Source organism: Vicugna pacos, chromosome 11, assembly GCF_048564905.1.
Source record: "Vicugna pacos chromosome 11, VicPac4, whole genome shotgun sequence".
In the NCBI taxonomy this organism is placed as follows: domain Eukaryota; kingdom Metazoa; phylum Chordata; class Mammalia; order Artiodactyla; family Camelidae; genus Vicugna; species Vicugna pacos.
The window spans coordinates 73,002,840-73,020,955 of NC_132997.1; the positions used below are offsets into that span (position 1 = coordinate 73,002,840).

Sequence of the window (18,116 nt, forward strand, 5' to 3'; positions counted from 1 at the left end):
GTATCCAACCACACTCTGGATTGTGGAGTAAAATCCAAACTCCTTATCATGCCTAAAAGATCTGGCTCCCACCTACCACTGATCTCATTTCATATCACTCCCTCCCCACAACTACCCCCAGCTCAGGGCCAGCCACACTGGCCACCTTCCTGTTCCTCTACCACGCCAAGCTCAGCCTCCATCAAATGCCTTGCTTCTTGCTTGCTATTCCCTCTGCCTAAACCCTTCTCCCCAGATCCCTTCACTTCATTCAGATCTCTGCACAAAATCCACCCTCCAACCTCTTTCACACAAAGTTTTTCTGACCCTTTTCAAAAAGAGTCCTTCACATTTACTACTATCTGAAATTATATTATCTATTTGGCTATTTCCTTCATTCATAAAAGAGTATTTAGTGAGACCCACCATGTTTATATGCAAGGTACTCTTCTAAGGAGCCAGGAACATAGCAGTGAAGAAGATAAACAAAGATCTCTGCCTTTATGGAGGTTACATTTTGCTTGTCACCCCACTTGAATCTAAGCTTCAGTCTGTAACCGAGTCCTCAGTGCCCAGAGCAGCACCTTGGCCCGGAGTGGGCATTAATACACATTTGCCGAATGGCTAAAGTGTCCCACCCACCTGAGACCATCTGCTTTCCTGAGGACTCCTACCACAGAGCTCTTCCTAACAGATGGGACTCAGTTAAGGGACCCAGAATGTCCGAATCCCTTTAGACACAGCAATGGGGACAGTCAATCTCCCATGCCAGAGCTGGGTCCCTAACCCTGGGCCTGACTGCCTGCCCCTCCTTTGTCCCACTCCAGCCCACTGCAAGCTCCCCAGGTGGCCACACCACTAGGCAGTGTCCCACTGGGTCATAAGAACACCTGGCCCACATGGTGGGAGCTGACCAGGCAGGCAGCAGCAAACAGGCCAGCTTGTCTCAACAAAGAGTGACTGGAATCAAGATGCACAGGTCTCACGACCTCCCAGCTTATGGTCCTTCCCCACAGGAGCTCACGGGAGACCACCACCATCCACTAGCCAGTATGCCTCAGCGTGCCCTCCGCACTGTGGTTAAGGCCATAGTTTTGCCTCTTTCAACTGCCACAGATGCAAGACATTTACCTGCTGTGATGCATAATTAAGTTTCTTTTGGAAAAAAGAAGAACACTTGTCAATTGTGAAATTATCTGATCTCACATAAAAATGAAGGTAATTGTGAAATGTAGTTAATTTACCTTTCTTTTAAAAAATGGCATCTGCACTGGTAGGAAGGAAAAAAGGTGAAAATGCAAATCTCTTGAAGAACCATTTTGGAGGACTCAAAATAGGAGGTATGTGAAAATCCATGTTTCCAACATAGACGTTCACATCTTCATTTGTTCGCATAGAACAGCCCAGCTCTGCATCTCAGAGCCAAATAGGATTACTCTATATTTGCTCAGCACTTTATTCCTTGGAAGCATTCTCACATCTATCATCTTTCAGCAGGGCAGGATTCATTTCTCTGTCTGGGGGCCCAGGAAGGTCAAACAACGCACCTGAGATCCCACAAGACATGGCAGAACCAAGTAGCTGCCAGAACCCAGATATGCCTACACCTGTGCCAGTGTCCTTCCTTCTGTAATAGAAAGGATAGTGTAGGTCCCTGAAAATCACATTTTACACTCCACTGAAAATACATCTCTTCACCGCAGCAGCAGAAAACAAAAAGACACACATATTCACCAGTGGTTTAAGATGGTGGAAAGATGCATTGGTCCTGGAGCTCTGGGCAGAGAGGTTTCACAAACTCCTCCAACAAATGCCACTCCTGCAATGACAAACACACAAAACATCTGCTGTGAATCAGGCACCCCGTGGCCTCTCTCCAGGGAGGCCATCCAAATACCATTCGCCAGACACCCTGTTTAGACTCAAAGCCTCCATCCTCTCTTGCAGCCCCACTTTCTTCCTACCCTGACTTCCTTAGCAGAAGGAGAATCTTTAGTTCACGGGCTGAAATTGTCCCCATTAGAATCAATGGATCTTGGGCAGAAAGCAGCTTCAGAGATCATCTATAACAGACACTTAGGGGGTCACATCTAGTCTACAGAGGTATTGCATTAATCTGCAGGATATGTTTAGGAAATTTGAGCCGAACTTTAAAAATCAGAGATGTCACATAAAATCCCAGAATTCTGGCTTCTCGTAAAAAAAAAAAAAAAAAAAAAAGAGGATCTGCCAACATGGTCCATGTTTATGTCTAAAAAATGATCAGTGGTGCTAAGCAGCAGCTGCCCTTCATACACAGGCTTGGCTATTCCAATATGCCACAGTCCTCACCTCTCCCTATCGTCTCAATACAGAGAAAAGGTGTAGTTATCACTGTCCTTGAATTATTGTTGTGCGTGGCACAGAAATCTTCCCTTCTACCTATGACTCTAGCAAAAGTGAGAACACAAAAAAGGGGCTGAGTTCTAAGAGACAAATAAAAGACACAGCACATATAGCAACTTAAATTAGTAACCTCACTCCTGCAACCCCTGAATAAGACTTGCTTTATACAAGTGAAAGCAGGAAACTGACTTGCCCAGTCCTACAGTTAGACCTACGTCCAGTCCAGGTCCCTCTCACTATGCCCCACTGCACAATAGTCTCATATTACAAAGCAAAAAGCAAATTTGATATATACACACATACACACATGTGTATGTGTGCGCTTTTCTGAAAGCTAATCTTCAATTCAAGGAAATACAGTTGAAGTATCCAACCTGTTCTACTAAAATGTTTGCCGTACCTTCATTTGCCAAAGAAGAGTACGTTACATCAGGTTCCCTAAGGGCTTCTTTCCTAATGTGACATTTTCAATAATTTTGCTGCTTTAAGTACAAAAAGTTTTCACAAATACCATGAATCTGCTACTTCAAAAGTGCTCAGTTAATGTTCCAAACTGTCTGAAATACTCCTTATGCTAGAAAAATCTCCCTTAATATGCATCCTGAATACGAGGCTATAAATAAGCTTATGTACAGACACTAGCACTGTAATAAATGAACAATGTTCAACTATAAGGTCGTGGAGGGAGTTATTTATATCACCTTCTCAGAATGTATTGATTCATTCACTCAGCAGATATTTACTGAACCCTATTACACGTCAGGCAGTGTGCAAGGTGATGGATACACTAAGATGAAAGGACCCAGTCCTTGCCCCTACGTGGCTCCGTCTGGGTAAAAGATCCAGACGTTCAACTCTAAAACTACGGGGAAACCCAGAGCTGGGTACGCACGGGTGCTACAGCAGCACTGAGCAGGGGCTCCTAGTGGTAAGAGATGCCTCCCACCCTGGACAGGAGCCTGAGGAAAGCCTAAAGCAGGGACTGGGGTGGAGCAGGCAGGGGGCAACCCGAGGGAAGGTGAGAACTACAGGCAATGGGACAACATGGGTAAAAGCAAAAAAATAAGAACAGCCCCTCCAATTTGGTTTTGTCCAGATCCTGTGTTACCTCATGGGTCTTAAAAATCCCTGCCTTATGCCCCCTGACCCAGTATCTACTGAGACTTGAGGCACAGCCCTACACATGCAGTCTTGGAAGTGTACCTTGTCGAGTGCCACATTAAGAATGCCACCAACTCAGTCCTGCTGCCTGGCAACGTCCACCTGCGACTCCCTCAGGGCAACCAATGCTGTCCCAGAGTCTGCAGGGCCCAAGAAACATGGGCGTAGAAACACAGACTTTCAGTATTTCCAGTACTTCCAACAATGTATGAAAAGACAGTAAATAGATTTCTCCCTGCACCTGGCTCTGTCTCCACCTCGGGTGGTGGATTCCTACAGTCAGAATCAACTATGCAATCAAACCTCAGGCAGAAATGTTGTGAGAAAGTGCCCCAGGATACCAGCCCATCAAAATGCCCAGGTGGGGTTCCCCTCTCCTTCATGCACAAGAAAGGGATGAGCAGCCAGCTCTGATCTAGGCTGAGGCAAAGCTAGGGGGCAGCGCCCACAAAAGACAAGCTCTGGGAAAGGGGCATAAAGAGAAGACCACATACGTGACCATGGTTAGCGTTCAGGCTCAAGGTCCCCTACAAGGAAACAAGGAGGCAAACTTCACGTCAGAGTGGGTAGAGCTGCCCTGGAACTGTAACTGTTTCCAAATCTGGTTTCCACATCTGGCTGAAAATTAGCATGATCCTGGAAAACTGAAGTTTCTTGGGCCTCAGACTATTAAATCAGAATCTCTGGTTTGGAGGCCCGGGAATTAGGTGATTCTGATGTCCAGACTCTCATACTCATTTGGAAAGGGGGAGCTTTCATCCTTTTCCAGAACAATCCTTCATCCTCCAGAACAGTCTCCTTGAGGTCATTAGTTCAGCATCTTTCAGGCAAAATTCCAGGATCCAGGCTTTGGAGGATTTGCACATACTTAGTATGTTTACCCACCCCCAACATCACATTGTGACAACCATCAATTAATTCCATTTTATTTTGAATAAAAACAGAATGCCATCAGCCAGGAGGGCAACTGGCAAGTGGAGCAGGCGTCCCTCTCTGCCTCAGTCCCTGTTCACCATGACCCAATGCCAGGCCTCCAGATGATCTACTGGAGATGTCCGGTCTCAGCAGATCTGAGCCCTTGCATACCTGTGTAGGCTCACTCTGGCAGAGCAAAGGGTCTGGGAGCATCCAGTCACCAAGGTGGCCTTCGAGGAATAGCCCCAAGGCACACAGCACTCTGATCAGGTCCTTACTGTCCACCTAAGATCTGGACACTGCAAATCAATGCAACTCCTGGAAACCTGCCAAGCCAGCTGAGCACTTCTCTTCCCAGATTTCCACTTGTGGTCAAGGAATGACCTGAGCAACCTCAAGCCCAAGAATGGCAAAGTAAATGTTGTGTATCTCAAGTATGACAGATTGGAGTAAGTCGGTTCCCTGAATGGACCAGCCTAGAGAGATCTCTTCCCTGACATCACCAGATGCTACTAGGTGACCTTCAGACAGCCCAGCACCAGAGAAACCCACCACTGGTCAAGGTCAGCCTTCCTGATGGCAATGCCCAGCAGCAATCCACAGTATCCTTCATCAGAACAAGGAGACACTCAAGCATCCCCTTCAACCTAAGGTCCTCCACTTCAGCTGTACTGCAGAACTGGAAGAGCACGGATAGGGCAGGAAGTCTAGGAAAAAGCTCAAGATTCGTATTTGTCCCTTCTGGTGACCCCTAATTCTTAGGCAATCCATTATTTCTTGCAATACTATTGTATCCATGCCTAAAATAAGACCTGTCTCTGACCCAACCCTTCAAAGTAAGTCACAAGAGCTGCTCAAGGCCCTGCCAAACACCCTGAACCATGACCTCCATTATCTATATCCTCATCTCTGACTCATCTCAAGAATGCAGAACAATGCTGGATGCTGTGAAAGTCACCTTGGCCACCTTCATTTGTACTAAACATCATTCCTACTAACCAGCTCTGGACCTATGGGAGCCTCTAGGATTACATGTTCTCATGACTACCACGTATCCCTCCTTCAGAGCACAAATCACTTACTTTTACATTGTTTTCCCCACTAACTTGTATGGACAAGGACCAATTTCCACATTCGTCTTTTTGTTGTTGTTTAAACTCTTTTAGCCAATCGCTGTATCCCAATGTAGTATCTTCAAATCCTGCAGGTTCCTTGAAAATATACCCCAAATTTCATGTCTTTCAGCTAAAAGATGACCAAGCCAACCCATTCCCTAACTGCTCAGTCTTGCCACTGGCCTCTGGAATCTATGCATCTACTAATTAGTCCACTAATTTCCACTAATTTAGTGGACTAGGAAGGACCCTGCTCAGAAGGCAAGTCTAGCATTGGTAAAGCATTAATCCAGTTGGATTCTCAAGGTCAAGTTCACCTGCAAAGGCCAAAGTCACCATGGAAAAGTTTACCAGACGATGAGGAGAGAAGATGAAAGTCAAGATATGCAACCAGAGGGTCCTAGTGGACCCTAACCGGGATCTGACCCTAATCCTCAACCTGATGCTCAAAGCACCTGCTCTCTGCTTAGAGTGACAGTGAAAGTAGGGCCTGGTTTCTGTCCCACCACGAATCTAATCATAATTCTAGTTATGAGGCATGACACGACACTGCTTCAAATTCCTGGGCCTGCTTGATGCCAGGGCTGCTTCCTATCACCCTTCAACTCCTATAAACCTGTGGGACCCTGACCATTGCCTGGCATTCTGGTCTCCCCCCACTGCCCCAACCCCTGCTACTTGGTGTGTGCCCTAATTCTACCTTAGCTACACAACCCTGATGCATCCTGCCCACGCCACTCACCTGATTCCTGACTCTGCCCCCTCCACATCCCTCTCCAAAGCCCGGCACACAGGGATGTCACCAGAGGAAACTCAACCTTACCTACCCCCGTCTCAGACTTGGCCCCTCTTCTCCTTGTTCTGAGTCCAAGGTCCAACTTTCTTCCTAAGCTCAAGGGAGACTCTCCTCCCTCCACAAATTCCAACTCCTCCATCAACAAGCCCAGACAGTCCAGGGGAGAACAATCAATCCCCAACAGAGCTTGAGGCTGACCAACTCAGGAAGGAAACAAAGCAGAGTAATTCCCTTTCCTTTCTGTACAGCGGATTTCTTTTTTTAAATCACACTGCTTTCATTATTTAAGATGATTTTCTAACATGCAAAATGAACTCTGTTTTTGATGTTGAACAGCACTTCCCCATTTCCCAGAGCAAATCCCCCGCGGCCAGGCCCACGGCCACATCCTCAGGACCCCAATGCCAGGTCTTCCAAGATGCTCAATGCCCAGAGGGCACCTATTTCCAAACGCCACTCACCTCTGGTCCTACTGCTGGGTTGTCCCCCTTCCACACCGGGGAACACCGGCAGAGGAAAGCGGGATCTTTGGGAGATTTTTATAGCTCTCCCACCTACCCCACAGTTTCAGTAGGAGGGAGGATGAAGTTTTCAAGTTCTCTGAGTGACACAAAGCTCTTAAAGTAGAATAAAATTAGTTGAAAAATAGCAAAATGATTTTTAGCTCCCCTTTAAAAAAAAAAAAAAAGCCCACCTACTTTAAATGATTCACAGTGACTCCATGCTTTCTTCCACTGGGATACGCTTTTCTTCCTCCCTGTCCATTCCTACAACAAGATGCCTTCACAAGACACTTGTTCTGATTTGGGGGAACTCCCTGAGAAAACCCTGACAAAGCCCAGGGTGCCCCCTGGAGATGGACTCGTTTATGGTTGCAACCCAAGCAGCCAACTGTTCCTGGCACAAAGCACGTGCTCAATAAATCGCTGCTGAGGGAGGGAGGAAGTAGAGGAAGACTGGAGAGCTGAGAGCCCTCCAAAGATGCCCCATGGTATGACTTGATGACATGGCCTCTAGAATGGTCTCTGTTTTTCCTGTCTTGATCCTTCTCAGTCTGATACTGGTTCTACTACTGTGTACTGCACCCCCACCCCAACTGCTCAGACTTGAATACCTCCTGGGGACTTGATTCCCAAGATTGCTTCTTCTACTCTGCTTCCATTTGGCCATCCTCAGCTTGAAAAATTCAGACATCCATAGCAGTTATCTGACCTTTGATGACCTAAAGACCCTTGGGGATCTGTCTCAAGCCCACTCTTCTGGCTGTATCTCCAATACCCCTGCTTCCCACTTCAGCCTCCATCAGCTTACCACCCATCAGCTCACAGCTCAGCTATCCTAAAGTCTCAACATTTGCTCAGGCCTTGCCTTCTGCTTAAAACACTCTTCTACTGTCTCAGTACCTGTTAGCTCCTTCTCATCCCTCAAGCCCCTCTGGCTGGGCTGGTGATCTTCCCCTCTGTCTCACAATCATGGTATTTCTCTCAATATCCTGAAATTTGTTCTTTTGTCTGTTTCCCCCAACTGACTGTAATTTGATCATTGAGGTTCAATCGAACTCAACCCTGTTGGGCCTGAAACTGGCACATAGGTGGTATTCAGAAAAGGTACACTAAATTGAATTACCTTGTTTTCTCCTTTACAATTCCCATTTCCACAGTGACTCTTTGAAGAACCTCAACACTCAGCACAAGAAACAGAAGATTCTGTTGTTAAAAATATTAAGGCCAACTGAAAAGAGATAGCTGGTGCAGTAGTTTTATTATTATTCTGATGATGATGATGATAAAAGATCTAAATGTTTACAGGCAGAAAAGTATGGTACAAAGAGTACTGGTTCTGGGTTCAAGTCCAGACTTGGCCACTCACTAGCACTAGATTCATGGGCATATCACCTTCCCCCATGGTCCCAAGTTTCTTCCTCTGTAAAATGAAAGGGCTAATCACAGAAGGGCAATACAGAGAGCAGTATGATTCCATCTGTATTAAGTGTCCAATGGACAAATCCACAGAGACAGGAAAATAGATGTGCGGGTGTCAGGGGTTGAGTGGAGGGAGGGAGGGAAGGAGGTGTGAATGTGAGTGGGCACGGGGTTTCTTTTTGGGGTAAAAAAAAAATGTTCTGGAATTAGATAGTGGTGATTGTCACACAACACTGCTAATACACTGAAACACACTCAACTGTATACTTTAAATGGCTTAAAATGGTAAATTCTGTGTTACGTAAATTTTGCCTGAATAAAAAGATGAAAGGGCTGGAATAGAGATTGAAAACTGGAGGCTCAACAGGCCACACGAGGCCTACAGCACGTTCTTTAGACCTGAGAAGAGTCTCTGATGCATTCGCACAAATGGTTTAAAAGCCAAAAAGACTTTCCTGATGGTGCTGGTGGTTCCACAGATCTACACCTGATAAACTGCACAGAATGCACGTGCACACACACAAATGAGTGCATGTATAAACTAGTGAGATCTGCATAAGGACTGTAGCTTGCAGCAGTGTCCGTCTGGATGCTGCACTAGTTATGTAAGATGGTACCACTGGGGGAAGCTGGGAGAAGGACACACAGGACCCAGTTTTTTGGGTAACTTCCTATAAGCCTGTATCTTTAAATTTTAAAATCTTTTTTTAAAAGCCAAAGATTTTACCTCTTAAATATTCTAGACTTGTGGCTTCTCCCTGAAAAGCGCAGGACCTGGTAAGGCTGTGCCTCCAGGATAACAGTTGGACAGGGCTGGGCGGTAGCTACTCCTCCTTAGACGGGCACAGCTGTTGGAGTCGACTCTCGAAACACCAAGGCCGAGTGTCAGCGACCATTCATCATAGTGCTTGCACTGCCTTCTCTCAAGGAGGAATATTTCTCTATTGACAGCAGGAAAAGGCAAGACAAAGAGGGTCTTATCTTTCCAGAAGAAAGATTTCTGTCAAAGTGAAAAATCTTCCTGTGACTTTGATGTGAAATCTCCCACACTTCATCGCCGGTTACCTGCCTGGCCTGAGGCATCTGAGGTTTGGACTTTGGACTCTCATTTTTTAGGACCAAATTTTTTACTCTAAGTCAGCAAATAAATTTTAAAACCAAACCACTGGAAAAGAACACCGCTAAAGTACACAGTATCCCATTCTGCCCTAAATATTTGGGTTCCTTCATCTCACCTTTCCGGAGAACATAGGATCCTGCTCTCAGCCACCAAAAGGGAAAGTTCCATCCCTTATGCATGACCACATCCAGATAAATAAGCAGGATTCTGTTTTTCCACTGAAACTGCAGTTCTATTTAGCAGGGGAGGGAAGAGGCCCTCAGGGCATGCCTTTCCCCACATTTCCCTTCACGCCTCTCACAAAAGAACGTGCTTGGAATGCAAGTGTCCCTGAAAAGGGGGTGGGGCCAAGGCACAGAACCCAGGTGAACTGCCCAGTGAATATTTTAGCGCAGTTGCTTCTAAACTGGCTACACAGAATTACCTGGGGCTCTAGACTGATTCCTGAATTGGAATTCCCTACTCAGGTGACACTCAGGCAGACTGCCCAGCACTGAGTCATCCTGTGGCATGTGGAAACCATTAATTTAGAAAACTGTGACCCCTTGCTATGCTGGGCAGCCGGGTAAGACATACCTCTCCAGCCAAGAGACGCTAGAACTGTGCTGTCCTGTAAGGGGGCCACTAGCCACGCACAGACACTGGAACACTGGCGTGAGATGTACTTTAAGGGTAACACACATACTGGATTTTGAAGACTTAGTATGGGGGGCAAAAACATAAAATGGCTCACTCACTGATTTTTTAAAATACTGATTATATATTGAAATGATAATATTTTAGATACACTGGGTTAAAGAGACTACATGGATAAATTTCACTTTTTAAAAACTTTTCCAGCATGGCTACTAGAAAACCTTAAATTATACATGTGGTGACACCTCACTTCCGTCACACAGCTGCACTTGGGGAGACACTCAACATTCTAGGGTGGGGAGTATAATCTTAAGGGAAAAAATGAGGACTCTGGTCAAGCCTGGTCACCTACCAAGTGCACGATCTCAAGCAAGTTCTCAATCTTTGACGCTCATTTCCTCCCCAGAAAGCGGGCACGAGAACACCCAGTACACAGGGCTGAGGGAGTGCGAGTAAGTAGTCACTTGAAGCACTAGGCTGGTCCTCCACACCTGTGCCCTCCACACTTCCCTGACTTCAAGTCCATAAAACTTGAAACAGGATCTCCTGGCATCAAATCTACTAACCAAATGCCTAGTTCTGCACAGTGGCTCTCCATCCAGAGGGCCCAAAGGAATCACTTAGGGGCCGCAAATCCCCGAGACACTCACTCTGCCCCCTTGGTGTGGGACCAGGTATGTGCATTGTTCCGGAGAACCTTGGGGCATCCTGACACTCATAGTCTAGAAGTCCATCGGAGAAACTGACACGGCTGAGGAACTGTGACCAGTCCTGTCAGGGCAGCCTTGGGGCTTCTGCAGTCAGACGGGCCGGTCTGAACAAGGCCAGGGTGACCCACAGAGAGGCCAGGAACTGACCAGGGTCGTTTCTCAGCATAGTGCTGCTCTCCTGACATCTTGTAAAGCTAGAGAGGAATGACTACGCTGGACATGGCTCCAAGCACCAGAAGGCAGCTGACACTTCCTGCCCTCACACAAGGTCCCTTAAGGGGATCAAAAAACAATTTCCAAGTGCCCAGTAGCTTGGCAACTGGGCTAAGAAGACCATGAGCTTCACACTCCCACCAGCAACATATGAGCGGGATGGGGGCAGGTCCTTGTTCTGCCCTTGCTGGGTATCCAAAACACCAACGCTCGCTTGAACTTTCTGGATGTCACGCCAACACTTTGGGTGCTTTTGAATAAGTGTTTCTTCTGCTCTCCTAGGAGCCCAAAAAGGGGCCGGGACGTCCACACACAGACCCCCAGGTGCCAGCAGCCTGTTTATTCTGGGGCCTTCAGCCACTGGAAAAAGTCATCTTACTAAACATGAGTGCCAGACGGGCAGAGCACGCTGATCAATCCATGCCCAGTAGGTGTGCTGGCAGGAGACGGCTCTTTCCTTATCTCCATCAAACAGTCCCTGCTCCTTCCCCTGGATTAAAACCCTTCTCTGTGCTAAGCCACCTCCATCTCAAACCAGTACAAAAGAGCCATTTCTTGGCGAACAAAAATGTAAATATCCTTATTTCTGTCAGTGAAACAGGACCATAACACTCACCCTGCTCTTCCTTCTTAGGGCAAATCTCACTATGGGAAAAATACAAGGTGAATGAATCACTGTATTTTCCTCACCAAGTCTGAACTGCCTCATACTTCTCTGGAAACAGGGTACAAAGTGAATAAACACTGGATCTGAGACTTCCGACATGTTTTTTCTTTTTAACGTGGGAAAATGATCTGGGGCTTGTTCAGAGAGCGGCAATATAAACTCCACGCCGACGCTGGCCCAGCAGCCCCGAGCCCCTGCACCCCCATCACACAGCACTTCCCCAGATCACCCACCCCCAAAGCCTGCTTCCCACATTCTCCTGCCCCACCATCGGCCTGGCTCCCAGATAGAACGAGCCAGAGGAGCATGAACATAACTGGCTCTCCATGTAGCCTGGTCTCCACTAGGTCATGCAAGCAAACAATCCCACCCAACATAACATTCAAAATGTTCCTGGTCTCTTCGACACCAGCAATTGGGGGTGGGAGGTGAAACTCTTAATGCACAGGGAGCCATCTCTGAAATCTGCCCTCCTTCTCTACCACTTGGTATCCCATGCGAGACAGGCAGGTACTCCTCTAAAGGCCCGCCTCTTCCTCTAACCCACCTCTCTCCAGCTTATCAGCCCTTCCCCTCTCCCTTCCTTCTTCTCTCACAAGCATTGGGCCTTTTCAGATACAAATATAGGCCTTCCTTACACACATTCACACGCACCCTCACACAACCTCTGACCCTCCTCCTGGTCCTCCAACTCAGCCTCCACTCATGGCCCCGATTCTCAGAAAAAGGCCCAGGGACTGAGCTAACCAAGAGAAAATTCTCCTTAAAAGGCAGGGTAACTGGGAAAGCTGAGTTACAGACAACAGTTCTGTTTAACAGAGAGAAGAGGAGAGAGTCCGTGAACACTCACGGTGGCATGTGGCAAGGGGGGCTGCTAAGTACCACCACTCAGATCGGCAGATCAGCCGGCCCAGCTTCAGAGAAGATGCTCTAAAGAGGTCAGAAGACCTCTGCTGGAGAGAGAGCCCCAGCACAGCCACGAACAAGCCAGCCCACTTCTGATAACACACTGGCTGGGTATATCCATACTACATTAATGGGATAAAGTAGTGGATGGAGAGGGGCATTTCCTAGGTCTCTGTCTACAGCAGAGATTCACCCCAGTGATCTGATCCTGCAGAACTGCGGACCGAACACCATAAAGGACTTCGGAGAGGGCTCTGCCCAGGAGGTGGCTTTGTTCCTTCCTCTATCAGGCAGTGAGACAGTGTGGGAGGCGGTGAGGAGGAGGGAGAAGCTACAAGGAGAATGACCCCGCCTGTGTTTTCAAAGAAGCGAGTAGAGGGAATAAGAACTATATAAGGTAAAAACTGAGCAAGAGTTTTGTCTGGTTGTAGAGGAAGTTAAGAGGAGAAATAAGAGACAGCTGCATGGCACAACTGAAAGAATGCTAACCTACATTCTGGCTCTGCCATGGATTAGCTGTGTGACCTTGGGCGAGTTCCTATACCTCTCTGAGCCTACTTCTATTCCTGCAAAATGAGAAGGCTGGCTGTGGGTGATCAAAGTTCCCTCCCAGCACTGACATTCTACAGCTCTCTGATTTTAAGGCTACCTGCTGTGAGGGTCAGGATAGGGTGGGGAACAGAATAGAAAGGCAGACAGGTGGAGTACAAACTATTCCAAAATCTTAATTATTATGGTCACTGTTGCTCTACAAAAATACTCACTGTACCCTTTAAAGCTACAGTTATCAAGCATGGTCAGAGTCACAGGTCAGTTTCTGGCCCATTAATCTTAATACCAGAACATGCACACTGTACCTGAGCAGGACATGAGCTTATGGGCCACAGTGAAGACACATCAAGGGTAGTTGCCTTCCTCCCACAGTGGGGTGACCCTTCCTTATCCTAATTAAGGCCAGAGTTCACCCTCCCTGGTTTGCAAATGAGCAGACAGGCGCAAGGTCTGAATGAGCCAAGTCACACAGCTTAGAGGGGCAGCACCAGAGAGAAGCCCAGATCATCTGATTCTCCATCCACTGTTAAATGCCAATCAGATAACTGTGTGGGATCCCTGCAAAGCTTGGACACTTAGAACCTCCATGCAGATTCACATAACTGGTCCAAGAGGATGGGGGAGCAGCCTCTCCTTCCTCTACCGCCTTGACAAGCAGGTTGATCCCCAGCCACAGGCGTTGGTATCCAACTAATATCCATGACAAGTACAAATTCCCATCTTTAAGCAATGCAGGTGGGGGCTGGCACTCTAGATCCTGGGGTCTGACTGAAATCATAAGCGAAGACCCAACAACTTTCTAAATGCACATGCACAGCCATGTCACTAAACATCTCAGGGCCTCTGTTTCCTCATCTGTAGAACAGGGATAACAATACTCTACACCTCACAGAGTTATGATGAGGATTAAAAGAGGTATTACATGTAAGTGTTTAGCGCAATGCCTACAACATAAATGTCAGTTATCACTGTACTTCTTCTGGGAAGAGTCCACAAAGTGTTCATCAGATTCTCAAGGGGATCCATGACCCAGTAAAAGTTACTGTTACTCCTTTTCTACACACTCTCCTTGGAAAGGAAGGGAGATCGTTCTGTGGGAAGCGAAGTACCTCTAGCTTCCTCCCCTTTCCAGAAGACAGTGATTTGAGGCTTTCTGTGCTCCCTACTGCTGGAGGGCAGAAGAAAAAGGACTCTGGTGAGCTGCATAGAGGCATGAAATAGGTATTTCTCTGGTTGGGAAATGCCTCCTCAAGCCCCTGAAGGCCCCAACCTAACAGCGGGAAACTAGAAAGGAGAGAACCAGATCCCAACTCCAGTTTCCACACACTAGGGAATAAACCCATCAGGACGCCAGAGGAGGGCGTCCAGCACTGCGGCCCAGCCTCTCCAATCCAGGTGTCTGGTCACCTTTCCGTATCTCCTGCTGCAGAATTGTGAAGAGAGTCAACTAACACCAGGTGCACAAGACGGTGACACGTTGAGACGAAGAAGACCTGAAACTGAGGTCCTGGTTTGGAAAGGCAGGATGGAGGAGGAAAGGGATTAAAGGAAGGTGGAAGAGATGGGAAGCAGCTGAAACCCCAGCTTTGCCGCTCTTTGGTCTCACGACCTTGGACAAGTTACCCAACTTCTCTGAGCCTCAGCTTCCCCATCAATAAAACAGGTGGCTAGTTAACAGTCCTTGCTTCGCAGCGGAGTTATGAGGGGAAAATGAAATCATCTATGTAGACATTTAAGACATATCTGTCATACTGTAACCACTCACTCAACTGATGCCAACTATCATTACCAGGAAGAGGAGTCGGTGATGATGAAGGATGAGGCAGGCAAAGGTTAGCATGGCCATGAAGCCTTATTGTACTCTTGGTGTGGGGTTGTTTTAAGTGTTGTATTAAAAACAAAATCAAGGCAGGTTTGTGGGGGAGAAATACTAATACCAGAGGGAATACAGGGTCCTGAGCCCAAAACACAGAAGAGCTCTAACTGCAGAACCCCAACCCTGCATCCTCAGCTCAGAAAGTACCACTTGAGTAGCAACGAAGGTGTAGAACATGGGTAAGTCCCTAACGGAAGGACCACCTCAAACATCACTTGTCTCCACTCTCAGCTGGAACAGCATCACCTCCATAAAATAACCTGGTGACTCTCCAACAGCCAGTTTGTCTGTCTCTGATCAACAATGGAGAAATTACTATTTAACAAATACAGTGTTGGGTTGGATGAAACCTTTCAAAGCAAGTGAAATTTTGAAGTAAGTATAAAAAGCATTTTTGATGTTGAAAAGACTGGGGACAACAGTTCCCATGGCAGCCCTGGCTTTCAAAGTCCCTACGTTCCAATCTGCTGTCCCTCCTGCATTCTCCACCTTGTTAGCTTGTTGGCCGACTAGGGGTGAGTTTGAAAGCAACCATGCTTTCCCAAATAATTTTCTCTAATATAAAAGTAATACATGTTCATGACATAAAGCTGGGAAAACAAAGAAAATCTCAAAGGAAACAATAACCAACCAATGATGTTAACATGTTGATTTACTGCTGCCAGTTTCTCTGAGTGAAATCATTTTTATTTGTAAGAATTATATCTCATGGTTTCCCTAAGATAGCCAACACTTCTGAAGACTCAGTAAAAGCAGTAAGAATCGAGAAAAGTTTAGACCTGGTTGGTAAAAGGGAGACAAGTGTGTGCACACACACTCAGACACACACATGCAGGTCTATCCTCTCAGAAGCCTCTTGAATTCACAATACAGGATGGTCACTATGGCCACCCCTGAACTAAGAAGTTTAAACTTAGAGGATCAAAAAAGAACTCCACCCACTAAAACAATGCTCTTTAAGTATCAAAAGGTCTAGTATTTCACATGAGCTTTTTTTTTAAAAACATTAAAAGAAAAACCCCAAACCTAGGATGTATTCCTTGGCACGAATCTGAGTCAGCTCCTGGTGGGGTTCCAGGATAGAATTTCAAAAGATACTGTAATTATTCCTCATGTCACTGATACTATTCTATCAGACTCAAATAAATCAAAATCACAATGATAAAGAAAAACAAAACTGAACCTCTCTGGCAACACACTTGGTGCTTGGAAAACATGAGTTTTTACCAGCATCTTTTATGGCTGCCTCTCAAAATCATTTTTAATACCACTCATGCCAGAGAAAAAGGAAGATTAATTTGTTGACTAGTTTGGATAAACTGCCCCATCAAGGCTGCCCTCATCTGTTTAGCGGAAGGACATCCCAGACAAGGATGTCAGTTCAGCAGGAAAGACGTTTCCAAGAGATGAGCACCCAACACTAGAAAGGGTGGCTCCTTGAGAGAGACTTCTCCTTGCCAGCAGCATGCCAGCCGAGTTGTACAGATCCTGTGGCTTCCAGGGTCCCTCACAACTTTAAGATTCAGAGCCTGCATTTCAGAGGGCCCTGCACTGGCACCTTATCTTACTCTTTATTAGTGAGAAAGGCGGTAAGATCACTGGCATGTGTTACAGTGACATCTTTTCCAGGGCTCAGAAGGGCCACGAATAGAGGCAAAGGGCAAGAAATGGGAGTCACTCCTGTACCTGGAGGAAACAGGTAAGCCCAGAGCAATGGCCTCCAGAACTGGACAAAGAATTCAGAGGTTGAGAGGAGGGTATAGCTCAGTGGTAGAGGGCATACCTGGCATGCATGAGGTCCTGGGTTCAATCCCCAGTACCTCCATTAAACACAAACACGAAGAATTCAGAGGCATCTGGGTGGCTCTGGGAACAAAGTGAAACCGAGACTCAGAGTAGAGTCTACATGTCATGTCCTGAGGTTGGACTGTAGCAGCTTTTCTGGAAAAGGTGGCTCTTCTAGGACTTCAGACAAATCCTTCTGGGTCCCCAGGACACAGACAGCTCTGCCACTGCCCCACAAACCCTGGATATTGCCAGTCAAATATAAGCAGAAGCCAGCTCCTTGAGAGTATCCTGGAGCTGAGCGCTCAAGAAAGGTGCCTCCTAGGACCCTCAGGGAAACCAGGCCCAGCACACAATGACCCACAATTAAACAAGGTGGTGGCTTCTTATCATAGAGTGTAGAGAGAATACAAGGATAACAAAATTAATTGATACATGATTAAGAAAACCACATCAAGAGGATGTCCTAAAGTTTAATTCAGATTTCGACAGCCTCTTGGTTTGGGCTGATCCATGGAGCTAATAACAACACGTGGTTCAATTCAAATTGATAATTTAGACTTTAAAATTTGTCAGAATTCTAACTGGCAAGAGCCCAAAAGGCCAAAAGATGTACTGATTATTCCACGTAAGGACCCCCTGTCCCTCTAGGATAAGGTATGACACTCTTAACTTTTAGAGAAGATGGGAGTTTTCTTCCTCCAAAGACAAGTGGAGCACGAGGAGGGAGAGAAGAGCTAAATTCACGCTTTACACGGTGAGGAGTCAATGGTTAATACCCAAGAGCAGCAAAACATGCAAGTTATTGAAAAACGTGGACAAAAATGCCAAAAGAATCAGCTAAGATTTTTAAACGACTGCCACTGGGACATGGGTGGGTGGAGGTGAGGAGGCAGGAGACTGTGCTCCTGGAGAACTAGTTGATTTTTGAAACTATCTGCATGTGTAACTTTGACAAAAACTACAAATTTTAAAAACAAAAGGGCAGGAAAAGGCTAGGATACCCTGGATGTATTTCCCAACTTAAAATAAGTAATCCTTTAGGTAAGTGATACTATTTAAATATTATTTCTCCATATTTTCCAACCAGAGTATACTTTAATAACTTTTTCCTGATGAAAGCCATAACATTCATCGCAAGAAAAAAAAAATAGAATGTGACACCTCCTCCAAAAAGGGGGGAAAAACAGGAACAAGTTATAAAATCACCATCCAGAGTGTCACTGGATGATTTGGAGGTAGTTTCTTTTTACAGATGCGTATATATTTTATGTGTGTGTATATATGCATACATCAATAAAGATAGAGAATTTTCTTTAACTCTTTGGACTCATCCAACGACCATAAGGTTTTTGTTCAATTTTGAGGGAGAAGGACT

At 46.2% G+C, this 18,116-nt stretch overlaps 1 protein-coding gene across 22 annotated transcripts in view; it reads right to left on the reverse strand.

The window, feature by feature from the left end:
- The window catches only part of SORBS1 (sorbin and SH3 domain containing 1), a 208,518-nt gene that overhangs the window by 149,812 nt on the left and 40,590 nt on the right, over positions 1 to 18,116 (reverse strand). For all 22 annotated transcript variants that reach the window (XM_072971634.1, XM_072971619.1, XM_072971639.1 and 19 more), the window contains exon 2: positions 1,714 to 1,798. The gene's annotated coding sequence lies outside the window, so the exon portion shown is untranslated. The remainder of the gene's footprint in view (positions 1 to 1,713; positions 1,799 to 18,116) is intronic.